The sequence below is a fragment of the Quercus suber genome, unplaced genomic scaffold (assembly GCF_002906115.3).
Source record: "Quercus suber isolate HL8 unplaced genomic scaffold, Cork oak 2.0 scaffold_10, whole genome shotgun sequence".
Lineage (NCBI taxonomy): Eukaryota > Viridiplantae > Streptophyta > Magnoliopsida > Fagales > Fagaceae > Quercus > Quercus suber.
In genome coordinates, this window is record NW_027069476.1 from 2,309,555 (window position 1) to 2,323,883 (window position 14,329).

Below are 14,329 nucleotides of genomic sequence, written 5' to 3' on the forward strand. Positions count from 1 at the left end.
AAAAAAAAAAAAAAAAGGTTCTTTAACATAGGAGATAAAGTTTGATCTAAATTTTTCTGGGTTTTTAAATTGTATAATTGAAAATTTTAAATATCTAAATTTTGAGTTTAATAATTGAATTTTTTTTATATATAATAATTTAAATTTTTTTATTTGTCTACCCTTCAAAAAAAATTTGGGAACTCTCTCAAAATTTTTTTTTTATGCCAATAAAATTAAATTTTGCTCCATAATTTGTTCTACATTAAGTGGATGAATGATGTCTTGGTTGTGTACATTGAAAGAGATGTAACTTGTAGTATTGATAATGAGACTATCATGCAACGATTTCAAAATATAAAAACTCATAGAAGACAATTGTAAACTTTATTTATTTGTGTGTTTTTTTATTCTTGTTGTTGTCAATATATGAATTTTTTTTTTATTAGATTGTATAATTTATGCTTCTTAAGAAACACCAAAAGAACCCAGAAGTTTGTTTAGTGATGAATTAAAGTCTACAATAACTAGCTCCAAAGAAAGCGCTAATCAAATTTGCACTATATCTCAAAAGAACTAGTGAGGGTCAGTTGTTAATAAAAAAAAATAAGGTGCATGAGGATGCCAATTGCCAAGGCCCAAGTGCACGCACTAGCAAACCAGAGAGCGTTTAGCAATTTGTGCAGACTGCAGGATAAGCGAGAATGGCACTTGGGTATGGTTTGTAGCCTATTTAGTGAGATTTGGGCTAGTTGGGCCGGCCCAGCTTTTCAGGGACAGGATACTGACAAAGAAAAGTCGTGGGGGTGGGGCGGGAAGACTTCGCAAGTCTCAATTTAGAGAATCCGCTAACTTTGTAAAAATAAAATCTTTAACTCCTTGTGGATGTGATAATGACCTACAAAAAAATTATTGACTTTGAAAAAAAAAAAAACCTAACAATGAGTAAATAGACATTTTGCTAAATAGTATTTTTTTTTAAATGAAGAAATATTTAACTTCTATACTTTTCCATACTTTAAAAGTGTTGTCTAACATTGAACGTTATTGAGTTGCAAGTACATAGTTACTGAAACCTATAAAGTAATTTACAATTCTTAAATTAATAAAGCAAAACTCCCAATAGTTATATATACACACACACTCAAAACTAATATAAAATTATAAATTACAAATATATAAACAAAGACTATGGTATGAGGAAGACACATCAAGTTTCAAATTTGAGTATCAATATGACTCTCTCATAGTAAAAACAATATAGAAAATTCAAAACATGGGACAATATCAAAATTATAATACCTAATTCCATTATCTTTTATGTTGAATCCAAACAAATAATTAATTGAAATTAATCCAAACAAATAATTAATCAACCAAAAATCGTATCTTTTAATAGGAAAACAAAAAATCACATGAACCTAAATAAAAAGCATTTAAGGTGAAGAATTAATATCTGTTGGGGACGTTTTTGTAACAAGGGCCAAAGATGTAAAAATGGCCCAAATCTCTCCTTGGGTTCTTTAGAAGTGTTTATTGTGGAGAATCAAGCCCAAAATTCCAAATATATTATGAACAAAAGGCTAATGGTGCTTTGACAAGAGAAAATCAAAATGCTTATAACAAAAGTGCAGAAAACCATAAAAAACATAACAAGTCTGAAATTTCGACACGCAGTCACACAGAAGAGGGAATTGAGAGAGGTTGTGAGGAAGAGAGGGAAGGTTCCCCTGAAACCATATTTCCACCCCCAAGCTTCAGAATTATAAGGTTGTTAACTGGCTGAATGGGGTTTGGCTTTGAAGTTTTAGGTATCTCCATAGAATGTGGCTTAATAGGTCTGAAACTTTGACCCGCAGTCACACAGAAGAGGAAATTGAAGAAGGTCGTGAGGAAGAGGGGGAAAGTTCCCCTATACCCATATTTCCACCCTCAAACTTCGGAATTGTGAGATTATTGACTGGCTGAATAGATTTTTGCTCTGAAGTTTCAGCTCTCTAGGGAGAACATGGTTAGTCCATTTTAAATCTGATTGGGGCCTTTTGTATTGAACTTGGGGTCCTCTAAGTGACTGGTTTTTGGTCAATAGAAGAGGCTTTAAACCATAAAGTCTCAATCAAAGAGGTTATGGTCAGATTTGCTTTAATTGCATAAGAGAGTTGGTTTGCTTTTTACATAATTTGGGAAATGGAGTGACCTAAATTCATGGGATGATGTTTCCTAGACATGGCAAGCCCTTGGAGTCTGCATTTGGTTGTTACAACAGACAAGGCCAGCTACTTAAGGTCAGCTATGTGTTTTAGGCAAAAAAAAGGTAGAGCATAAAAGTTGGGCCACAGCCACCCAGAACATAAAAGCTCTTTTGAGGTGGAAATTTTGGATACAAGACCTTCTCCATGAGCCTAAGGTGCTACCAGTGTCCCTCGTCCATTTGGTAGCATGCATGGGTTGGGCTCATGCAAAAGGTCCGAAAGGGACCAACCCATACCCTCCAAACCACACTTCCTCAATTTTCCCCTATGTTACATGGGCTTGGGCCATGCTTAAAAGAATAAATAAAACATAATCCATGAATCGAGTCCATAAGGAAGTCGAGCTTGGTTGAATCAGGCTTGTACGAAATATGTCGCGAAAATGGGTATCAACAATATCAAACTTCAAAATTTATAGAATCCCCAAATTCTACTTCAAAACCAAACCAAATTCAACAAATTTATATATAACATACCAAATAAAAATTTATCATTCCCTAGGCTGGAAGACATAGGTTGCAACTTTGATTTTTCTCCAAAAAATAGAGATGCTCTATCTGCCATGTACAATAAAAAAAAAAAAGAAAAGATTTCAACCCAAAAACCAAACCCATGAAAACAATCTCAATATAAATATGGATATTAACCCAATACTCAAAAGAAAATCAATTCTAAACATAACAAAAGAATAAGATAGAAAGAAAATCTTAGATATAAACAAATATATCCACATATGTTGAATAGAAATTTTATGAATAATTACAATATAAAAAAATTTGACATAAAATTCATTAATTAAAGAAGAAAGTTGAATTAGATTGCTTGCATTTTTTATTTATTTATTTTACGTTAGTCTCTGTTTTTTGCTTTGGTTATATATATATATATATATATATTTTATCAGCATTTGAGTTTGAGTTTGAGTTTGAGTTTAAGTTGGATTTATTAGAGAGATATAGTTTCACTCTTTGTTAAGTTTGGATTAAACAAAAATAATTTTGTTTAAAAAAAATGATAATGATGAATTTGAGTTTAAGTTAGACTTGTTAGAGAGATAGAGTTTCACTCATTGTTACATTTGGACTAAACAAAAATAATTTATTTAAATAAAATGATAATTTTATTTAAATATTATTCTGACGTGAAAAATTATAAGAGTTTCAAAAGCTTTGGTTATATATATATATATATATAGACTATAGCACTGTCCTTACTTTAAAAAAAAAAATAGAAAAAAAAAAAAACCTAATCCTATTGAATCATTAAAAAAAAGTTGTCTCGAGTGTTTTTGTTTGTTTTTTTTTTTTTTTTTATAATCTTGAGTGTTTTTGTTTTTGGTTGGGCTAGAAAACTGTAATATTATGGGAGCTATTGTTTATTATGGAGTAAGTTGTACTCTTAAGTGGTTAAAAGATAATCAAGATGTCAACAAAGGGGTAGAATAGGTACATAGATGAATGTAAAATATATTTGATTTTTATTTCAAGTAACACCAATTTTTTTTTTTTTTAAAGAAGAGGTTAATAGATGAGTTTGAGAAAGAGAGACTATTTACTTCACTGTCCAATAAAGTTAACAGAGGTGGGTTACTTAAAAAATAAAAAAAGTTATCTTCTGTTTTATTTTTCAGACAAAAATATTAATCAGTTTTTTGTTTAAACGGTGTTTAAACTCCATTTTTTTTTGTTCTTGGTTTCTTGCTTGAACACAACGAAGCATAACTAGGCCGCCATCTGTGGCCCATCTAAAAAGGCCCATAACTGCTACAATGCTGGTTGTAGACTTTGTAGTGCCAATATCTAAATACTCACTAATCTGTATTGTCCTTGTGAATCTCTTGATTAGCAACGTGCAAATTCATGTTTAAATTTAGGCAATTTTACACGCATAGACACACACATTGGGACGTCCACCATGTGCAATTGGCCATGGGTGGCTCACTTGACGTTTACATGACATTTGAAATGCACAACTCCATTATCATTGATGGTGACATTGCAAAATATTCTTTCTCAGTCAAAGATGAATTGGATGCCTCATGAATCTCAATTCTTTGGCATAGACCACTTCACTTGGCCATTGAATTGTTAAGAGATTCCCAAGCATAGCCTAGGTGTGTTTTACGATCTAAGGTCCTCATATATGCTCCCGATGTGCACTTTAAGTGAACGTGAAAATGAATGTGATTGATGTCATATTAATAAATTATGGAAATAGTTGCAAGTTGTAATCTTCTTGAACTCAAAAAATACTTTTCTATTTGTAAATTTAATTGGGTCAGGAGAAAACTAAATTCCGCAACCCACGCTATTGCCAAGCCTGCTGTTAGGCTTGAAAGCTATTTTTGGTTTTAAAAAGCATGAAACCCCTAAAGTCATCTTGAATGTATGCAAGGCTGTTCGCATTATTGTAGGTACCTCTGTTTGATTCGATGAAGTTTGTAGGTTATCAAAGAAAAAAAAAAAGAAAAAAAAAAGAAAGAAGATGCAAGTTGCACATCAATTTGTAAGGCTCATGTAAAGCTTTCTTTTGGAGACTTGAATCCCGGCTCTTATCCCCTACACCCCACAAATACTTATACTTAAGAAGTGACTATCGCACAGTGATTGTAATATTCCTAATATTGCGAATTATGCTCCAATAAGTTATGTTAAATACATTAAATGAGTTTTTCATATAATAAAGAGAACTGAGTTTTAAAAATTGATTAAGAAAAAGGTTGTTTAGAATGATTCAATAAGAGATTGCGATTTGTTGCAATATTGCAGTCAACTATTCATATGTTTTTTTATTATATATAAAATAAAATAAAAACTAAGTCATACAGTTAGATGGTTCATACGGTCCGAAAAAGGTTGGTAATATTAGTCATTATTTCCAATTTAATATCTGCCATTAAAAAAAAAAACACATTTGATTAGAAAATGAAGTTTGATCTTTGATTTATTATTTTGGCATGAGCGAAATCTAAATAACCTAATCTGAAGAGTTTGATACGTATCTTGTCCTAAGTCCTGACAATAACATTAACACCTAGACTTCTATCAATACCGATTCATTGTATTGCTTCTGGAGGTGTCAAGCATCTAGTTTGACTTTCTCAAAAAGATTGAACTTTAATTTCTGTCAAGAAAAAGCTTTGGAAATTTTTCCCAGGACAATTTTTCAAAGTTGTCTGTATCATATTCAAATGTGGTCCCTTACTTAGGGAAAATGACATTTACCCTAAATTTATAAACTTTGTAGTAAAATGTTATTGTTTTGAAACTATTTAGCAAAATGTTCCTATATTTGAAACTCGATTTTAACAAAATCAAGTTACAGGTTAAGTGCTAACTAGTGTGGAACACAAAGTAAAGGTTAAGTGTTTGAACACACTCACTCCAACATATTTTATTAAAAGATAGAAGTTATGCATGTGAGAGTTTGATTCACTTTTAAATGTCAGTTGGGTCTTGCTTCATGACAATTGCCTAAGTTTTTTATAGCGAGAAGGAAAGGAACTTGAAGAAATTGTTGTTCTCCTTTTAAGTTTTTGATATGCAATAATTTCATTGAAGAAAAAAAAAATAATTACAAAGCAAATTATACTTGGGTTAACATTTGAATTGAAATTTATTTTTCAAGTTCTGAGTTTAACTGTAGATATTGTTCTGAATGTCACAGGTTAAGTTTAATCTTTATCTGAAAAATGGCATAAGGCCTTTCCACAAATATTTGGCTGACATATAATGTTGCTGGAGGCTTGATATTGAATTTAAACGAATCATTGCGTAGAGACAAGAAGGTGTGGGTTATTTTTATTTTTATTTTTTATTTATTTATTTTTTGTTTCTTTATATATTTCTAAGGCTGTATTTTTGCTTAATACACGGATAAAATGTTTGTATAAGAAACTAGTACTCTGCAAATTTAAATCGATTGCTTATCGATTACTACTTAAGGATAACATATGGATATTACATGCTTATTACTTGCTGATTGGGTTCTGATGTCTATCTTTTTTACCATTTTGTAATTATCTAAATATATTTTGGTGTGATAACAGATATTTGCAGTAGCTGGAATCCGCAATGCTCTTGCATATGCAACACATACATTCTTTCAGAAGCAAGGATTCCTTTATGTTCACACTCTAATTATCACCATTAGTGATTGTGAGGGTGCTGGTGAAATGTTTCAAGTTTCAACTATGACTAGTGAAGCTGATAAGTTGGAAAAGGAATTGATCAAGAATCCTCCTCCATCAGCAGCCGATATAGAAGCTGCTAAGCTTCTTGTCAAGGAGAAAGGAGAAGTTGTTGCTCAGCTGAAATCTGATAAAGCGAGAAAGGAGGACATTCTTGCTTCTGTGGCTGAACTAAAAATAGCAAAAGAGAACCTGGCAAAGCTGGAGGAGAGATCAAAGCTTAAACCTGGTATTCCCATAAAGGACTGGAAGATTGATTACACCCAAGATTTCTTTGCCCGCCAAGCATTTTTGACCGTCTCTGGCGAATTACAAGTTGAATCTTATGCATATGCTCTTAGTAGGATCTATACGTCTGGGCAGACTTTAGAGCTGAAATGTGAAAACACTCACACATCAAGGCATTTAGCAGAGTCTGGATGGTGGAGCCTGAAATAGCATTTGCAGAACTCAAGGTATGTGAAACTTATATGTAGTATGCTCAATTGCTCATTGATATTTATCATGTTTGAGAAGGCTGATTAAAGGAGTTTGGAAGTTCAATTGAATGCTTCAAATGAATATGTGCATAGGTGTGTGCATAGGTGTGTGCATGTGTGGAAGATCCTGGTGTGGTCAGCTCCGTTTTAATAATTTAATAAATTAATTGTTGTTGAATGCATCAACGTTGACATGGCTTTGTCTGAGCAATGGAATTTCAAGATAATAGGATTTTGTTCCAATGAGTTCATTTCACACCCCTTTGCTCATCTGTTTACACTGTTTTATCAGTAATTGTTACGTGTTGGGATTGCAATGCAAACTGCTATGTTAAAATGCTTTAATATGCAATAGGCTGTTAAGAAATCCATGAAAATATTATTTGAAATGTCCTTGTTTTATCTATTTGAGGTGCACATATATTCATGTAGTGTGAAATATAGTACACCGGTAAAATTAAATTTCCTGTTTTTGTAAAATGATATGAACCATGCGGAGGCATATGTGAAATTTCTGTGTCAGTGGTTACCTGATAATTGCCTTGATGATATGGAGTTTATGGCTGATATGTTAGATGAAACTTGCATTAATCGCCTAAGAATGGTATCTTCCACCCCCTTTAGCAGATTTCATATACAGAGGCTGTTGAACTTCTAGAAGAGCCTGCAAAAAGTGGCAGGAAGTTTGAGAATAAAATTGAATGGGGGATTGATTTAGCATCCGAACATGAAAGGTCTGTGACTGTCTTTTATGGGTTCCTTGTGCTTGAATAGCGGTTGCTGATGTCCTGGGTTTTCTAATTTTGCAAATACTTGACAGAGGTGGAGTTTCAGAAACCTGTCATCTTATATAATCATCCAAAAGATATCAAGACATTCTAACATGAAGGTTAATGATGACTGAAAGACAGTGGCCGCTACGGATGTCCTTGTACCAAAGGTACATTGTCTTATTCTACTTGTTTTTTGTTTGGTTTCCATGCACTTGATTCTAGTTTTAATTTTTGCAGCATCTTTGTATATGAACAAATTGATATTTGTCGTTTATTTCAGGTGGGTGAGTTAATTGGAGGAAGCCAAGGGAGGAACATTATGAGGTTATTCAGCAGAGGTATGAGAATTGTTGTGCTTGATTTGTGACTTTATGGGGTGGGAATATCCAAGAGCTGCTAAATTTGTTTCACTACTCATTTTACCCCAAAAAATTGACATTTATTTTCCTCAATTAGATGTTGATCCATAGAAATAATGTTTCCTTGAATTAGTGAAAGCAATTTTGTTGGGATGCATTATATTCTATACAAGAGATGGGGCCTGCCTCTTGAACCATATGAGTGGTACCTTGACCTGTGGTGCTATGGAACAGTAAAGCATAGTGGTTTTGGCTTTGAACGCATGCTTCTTTTTGCCACTAGCATTGAGAATATCATATACATAATTCCTTTACCTATATATCCTGGGAGAGCAGACCTTTTGTTTATTCTGTTGCTTATAAATCTTGGTAATTTGCTTGTAGAATTAAATGAGTTATTCCTCGTGATTCTGAGGTTATCATTATGGTTGATTGATAGCAAGACAAAGCGAACGAAATTATACTAGTGAAATTGTTGTCTTCCTTGTCAGAGCCTGTACTTTCTTTGTTGCCATTTCTCAATAGTTTTGGCTATATATTTTTTGTACTGCCTTGTTCACTATATAAAGTGAGCTCCAGTAAATCCCTATATTAAATGTATTCACTGTATTTTTTTCCGTGCGTTGCAGTTGACGTTCTGCTTTTGTTAAAAGTTTTGCATGAGATAATTTTGTGGCATTTAATTCTGGCAGCTTGCTTTCCTGTGTTTGTTGAAAATTTGCATTTGCAAGATTTTATTATCTAGCCGGTTGTATGTTGGGATCCTTGAAATTTTGGTAAAGTACAAAATTTTGTGTCAATGCTATTATAATTAACCCTACTTTGTTTCAATGAAGTGAAAATAAAACCACATTTCAAAGGGGAAAAAAGATGCACAAATTCTACTAATTTAACTTCCTATACAGTATATAAGGGTTGTTTCAATTCCTCTTGAACAAGAACGGATCACTCATACATTACCTGCAGTCTGATCTACGTCTTCTCGTTCTGTTGAGCGACGAGTCAAAGAAACTACATGAGAAGCTGTTAGACGAATTGATTGGAATATTTGTTGGAACAAGCCTCGAACTGCATTGTATACTACACTAGCTGTTCGATTGAGATACTTGTAAATTTGTTGGTACCAAAGATGCAATATTTCTACAATTAGGATTGTGCATAAATTGATTATGAACAACCAGAAGAGAGAGATGATCATTGCCAAAAGTAGCTCACAAGCAATAATTCCAGAAATCAGGCAAATGCACCTGAATATGGGAAGATACTGTTTGTTGTGAGGTTGTAAATTTATCCTCATATAGGCATTGCTGTAAACGACTGTAGCCATAATAAGAAGCAAGATAATTGTGAAGTGTCTTTTGAGTGGGGAGATGCCCAAGACCTGAAAGTGTAGCCCAACAAGGGAAGCCAGTAGGGAAATGAGGAAGACAAAAGGCTTGTGGAATGCTGTGAAGGATTTGAGTTCTTCTTCACTGGTGCACACACAACAAAATAAAATTCTTGAGTTTTTTTTTTAATTAATTTTTTTTCCCAACCATAAGCAAATCAATCTTAATGAGTGCAATACTAAGTGAAGAGGTAAACAATTCGTTAAGACATTATGTTTCCATTTTTAATTATTTGTCAAGATATTATCTTTCTATATAAATGAGAAATGTATTGTTACTTTCTTTTTGAGAAAAAGTTTCATGGCATACTATTAAGATGATGGTAAATCAGCAGCAATAACACAACATTATTTAAGTGGTTAGATGGAACAAACTCCATCCGAACTAAATCTATGGTTGAAATGGTTATGATAATTGTTCTTTATCATCATTGGTTTTTTTTTTTTTTTTTTCCTTGTAGATAGGGTTTGAACTCCAGGTTTCATGCTCGAAGTCAAGAAACTTTATTGGTTAAATTAACTGGAACTTACAAATATTGGAATTTTAGTAAAAAGCTAAGACATTGAGTTTGACTTTCCCAACTTATAACATCAATCCATACAAACTGTAAGTCCATAACTAGCCAAACTATAAATCTTACCTATATCCGTAAATTAATTCATACGTTTAGGGCACATAGTTCTTGTTTTGGAATAAGAGAAGCCAAATTCCAATAAATAAATTATAAAAAAATCCAATAAATAACCATAGACCATATTTAATTTGATTATTATTATTATTATTTATTTATTTTTAATGAAAGGTGGTAGAAATTGCTCAGGAGTAATTTGTTAGTTTGAAATGGGTAATGATTTACTATTGGGCTTTTTGGACAGGCTTCGGCCTAAGTGTCTAGATCATGAACTACTAGTAGTCAACGTGTTAGCCTCTTTCTTTAAACAAAAAATATTGCAGTGTCTTTCTTGACATAAAACTTAGGGCAAATTTTTTTTTCCACTTTAATCTTTCACTTCGATTACATTTAACCCTTGAACTATCAGAACACTCGATTGATCCTGCACAATTATAACCCTATTTCAATGTCCTCATGCATCTTTTTTTTTTTTGTTAAGTATAACATAATAATTTAGTATTGAAATATCAATCTATCTCTTTCTCTAAAACATATAACAAATAGGTAAATTGGTCTTTCAATACTAAAATATGTCAAGCTGAACAACAAAATAAAGTGTAACATATTTATAAAATTGGGGGTCAATCATGTGTTTCGATAATTCAAGGGATTAAGTGTAATTAGGGTGATAATTTAGGATATAAAAATGTAATTTACCCTAAAACTTATGCCATAGGTGCTAAAAAATAATAATAATAAATTATGTCATATGAGTTTAGTGTGTTAATTTGTTTGCAAACAATTTTTGTTTTTTAACAAGGCTTTAAATACTCTTTATTTATTTATTTTTATTTAATAATAGGACTAAATCGACGCATGATAATGGCATCTTTAATTTTAGAGTTTTTTTTTTTTTAATTTTTTTTTATACAAGATAGAATTCCACTTTAACTTAATTTAAGTATATATGTGTGTGAAGCTCCCTCTTAAAGACTTAAACCCGGCCCTTACCCCCCACACTCGACAAGTATTTATACTTGTGAAGTGACCATCACATCAAGGGTGTGCGGTGGTAATTTTAGAGTTGTTTTAGATGATATATAATAATACTGATAATGATATGGGAATAGGAGGAAACTGTTTGGGAAGTAGAACATCATACAAATATAATTTCTACAAATTTAATATCAAATTGAATTAGAGCATTAAGAGCACTAGTATTGAGGGTGTAAACACCCTAAAGTTGCTATTTTACAACCTAAGCCACCCAAAACCCACTCCATCCGAGTTTGTAAACTTAAAAAAATTTGCAATCTATGAATTAAGGTTGTAAAGTTGCAAATTCATAGATTGCAAATTTTGCAATCTAAAAATTTGCAACCTTAATTTGCAACTTTACAAATCTATAAATTTGCAACTTTACTGTTCATAGGTTGTAAAATATATATATTATTTTAATATGTGGTTGTGTGTGAAGAGAAAAAGTGAGTAGGGAAAAAGAGAAAGAATAATACTATTTATTATTTTATTAGGTAGTTTATATTATTTTATTAGATTGTATGTAAAATAAAACTAGGATGTAGGCTGAGTTGTAAAATAGATAAAGTAGAATTTAAGGATACAAAATAAGTTTTTTTTTTTTTTTGCATCCTCAAATGCTAATGCTCAAATATTGGTGGTGCTAAAAAGCTTGAAATTTTTAGCACCACTAAATACAAATTTATGGCTACATTGGTGGAGCCAAATTATTTAAAATTATTATTAAATTGTGTGTTCACACTGCTTTATATTAAATATATTATTTTATTCATGTGTTCACACTGTTTTGTAGTGAATATATTATTTTATTGTAGTAGATATATTATTTTATTGTATTGTTTATATTATTTAATTGTGTTCACGTTGCTTTATATTAAATATATTATTTTATTCATGTGTTCACACTGCTTTGTAGTGAATATATTATTTTATTGTATTATTTATATTATTTAATTGTGTTGAAAGACAAGATAAAACTACTGATATTTTGTGTTTTGTAAAGTGAGAAGGTAAGATAGATAAAGTAGCTTTTGCCATATTGCTAAATTTATGATCCACCGATGTGGATGCTCTTAGAACAAAATGTAAAATAAGAATTTAGATAGCAAATTTCAATTAATTAGAAATAGCTTTAATAGCTATTTTTGTTATCTAACATTTGTTGGATGTTTTAAAATGGTTCTTTACATTTCAAATAAGTCATTTTAGTTCTCATATAATCTTTTGATATCATGTCAAAATGATTCTTATTGTTAAGTAATTGATAGAGATTCTCCAATGACTTTCGACTCAAGGGATTGATTGTAGGAGAAACAAAAATGGCAATTCTCCATTTCATTGCCATTTGCGTAGGAATATAGATGATGGTGATGTACGTACATGCATGTACTTATCAAAAAATATAGATGAAGGTGATGTGTAAGAATTTTTGTGTGTGTGTGTGTGTGTGTGTGTGTTTAATGATTTTATTTAAGTAGATTCTTCAGGTAATAGACCATCAGATTCTCAAAAAGAAAAAGGTAATGGACCATGAAATTGAATCCTAGAAACTGTTAACATTAAGGTCTGAAGTGACCTGCTACAATTATAAAATATAAACTAGTTAGGACTTAGGAGTGAAATATGATGATTTAAGTAACATGAACATATAAATATTTGTAGAGTATTGGAGGAAGAGTTGAAATTTAAGTCACCAGGAGGGAATTTTACGCACACATATACTTTGATTAGATTAGAGTATAATTTTTATCTTGTATAAAAAAAGTAACATTAACGTGGTGGTGACCTGTGGCAATAAGTAAAGACAACAAAATGAAGAAACATAAACAAACAAACCTGCTTTGATGATCGCTTGGATCTTGAAACTCTGAACCAGCACTTCTCTGTATCTCCATGCCTTGCCTGTACTTGTATTGCTACTTACATGTTACTCCTAGTTTTTCCTTTACGTATCAAAAAAGCTCTAATATAATGTATCAGTTTCCTATGGTGGGATTTTTTACACCACTTATGTTTCGTGCAGTGTCACCTGACTCACCTCGATGCTGCGGGGATATGTATAAAAATATAGAAAGTGCGAACAATTCAATGAAATCATGATGGTGATTTGATGAGGTGGAATATCAAGTTGGTAACTAGCTTCATTTTTTCATTATAGGTTGAATTTCCTCGTAGTTTTCAAACAAAAGTGAAGTATCCCATCATAATCTGCCTTTTTTTCCAAATTCTTGCCTTTTAGCAGATCCAATCCTGCTATTGCCTTTAATTGAGTATTGGACATTTTTGTAGATTCTCATGCTCATGGACACTAATTAAACCCTTTGGTCATCTCTGCAATCATATTGCACTAGCTTGGATACTTTGTCAATTGTCAAACTCCAAATAATTATGTAGAGCCACGTTTTTTTTGTCGTGGAACATTTTGCTATGTATCAATGAAGATTATTGCCACATAATGAATGTGTGGTATCACAGTTAAGGGGCGTTTGGTTTGGTTCATGTAGATATGATCTTGCTTCAATATATGCAGAGGAAGGAATTGTTTCTGTACTTATATGTGTCAATGTATTTGGCAATGTTCTCTTACTACTGGTATAGTGACCCATCGATCCTTGGTTAAGTGATGAAGTTGTATGTTTGAGACAGGTAGTGACTTGTGTTCTTAATTAGTACTAGATACTGGTGGTCCTCTTTAAGTTGGTTTTGAGTTCAGATTTATGTACTACTGCTTCTTACTGTAATAATTTTTTTCCCTTGACTTTCAGGGCCATGAAATTTCATAGAATCAAAGTGGTCTTTGTTCTCATGATGCGGGTAGTGAATCTTGAGGTCTGCGCCCCTATCTCTTGGGACTTTCGTTGTCAAAATATGCGCTTGTTGGCCTTTCCACTACGGTTGCTATATAGGGTTAATGTAATTATGTAAATTTTATCATTGAATTGTGGTTGCAGAATGTGCGGTTGAATCATGAATGAATTTCCGATGTTTAAATAATCTAGCTGATGTTGATTTTTGCATAACCTTCAAAGTGTATCTTTTAATTTGGAAGGTGGGTAAACAATACTTTTTCTAAATGATAATTTATTCAAATTTTAAAGTTTTTTTGTTTTTTTTTTGTTTTTTTTAATGAATGCTTAATTATGTGTTTATTACCACTTGGTAAGTTATGAAATAAATTACTTAGTGTGAAATGTATTGATTTGGATTCAAACAAAGTTATTAGGGTTGAGATCCTACACAGATCAGTGAGAGGGTTCAG

The 14,329-nt window shown here is 31.9% G+C and overlaps 1 pseudogene; it reads left to right on the top strand.

Moving 5' to 3' along the window:
- The first annotated feature begins 4,159 nt into the window (after nucleotides 1-4,159).
- Nucleotides 4,160-14,045, top strand: LOC111993160 (asparagine--tRNA ligase, cytoplasmic 1-like; annotated as a pseudogene).
- Nucleotides 14,046-14,329: the final 284 nt, after the last annotated feature.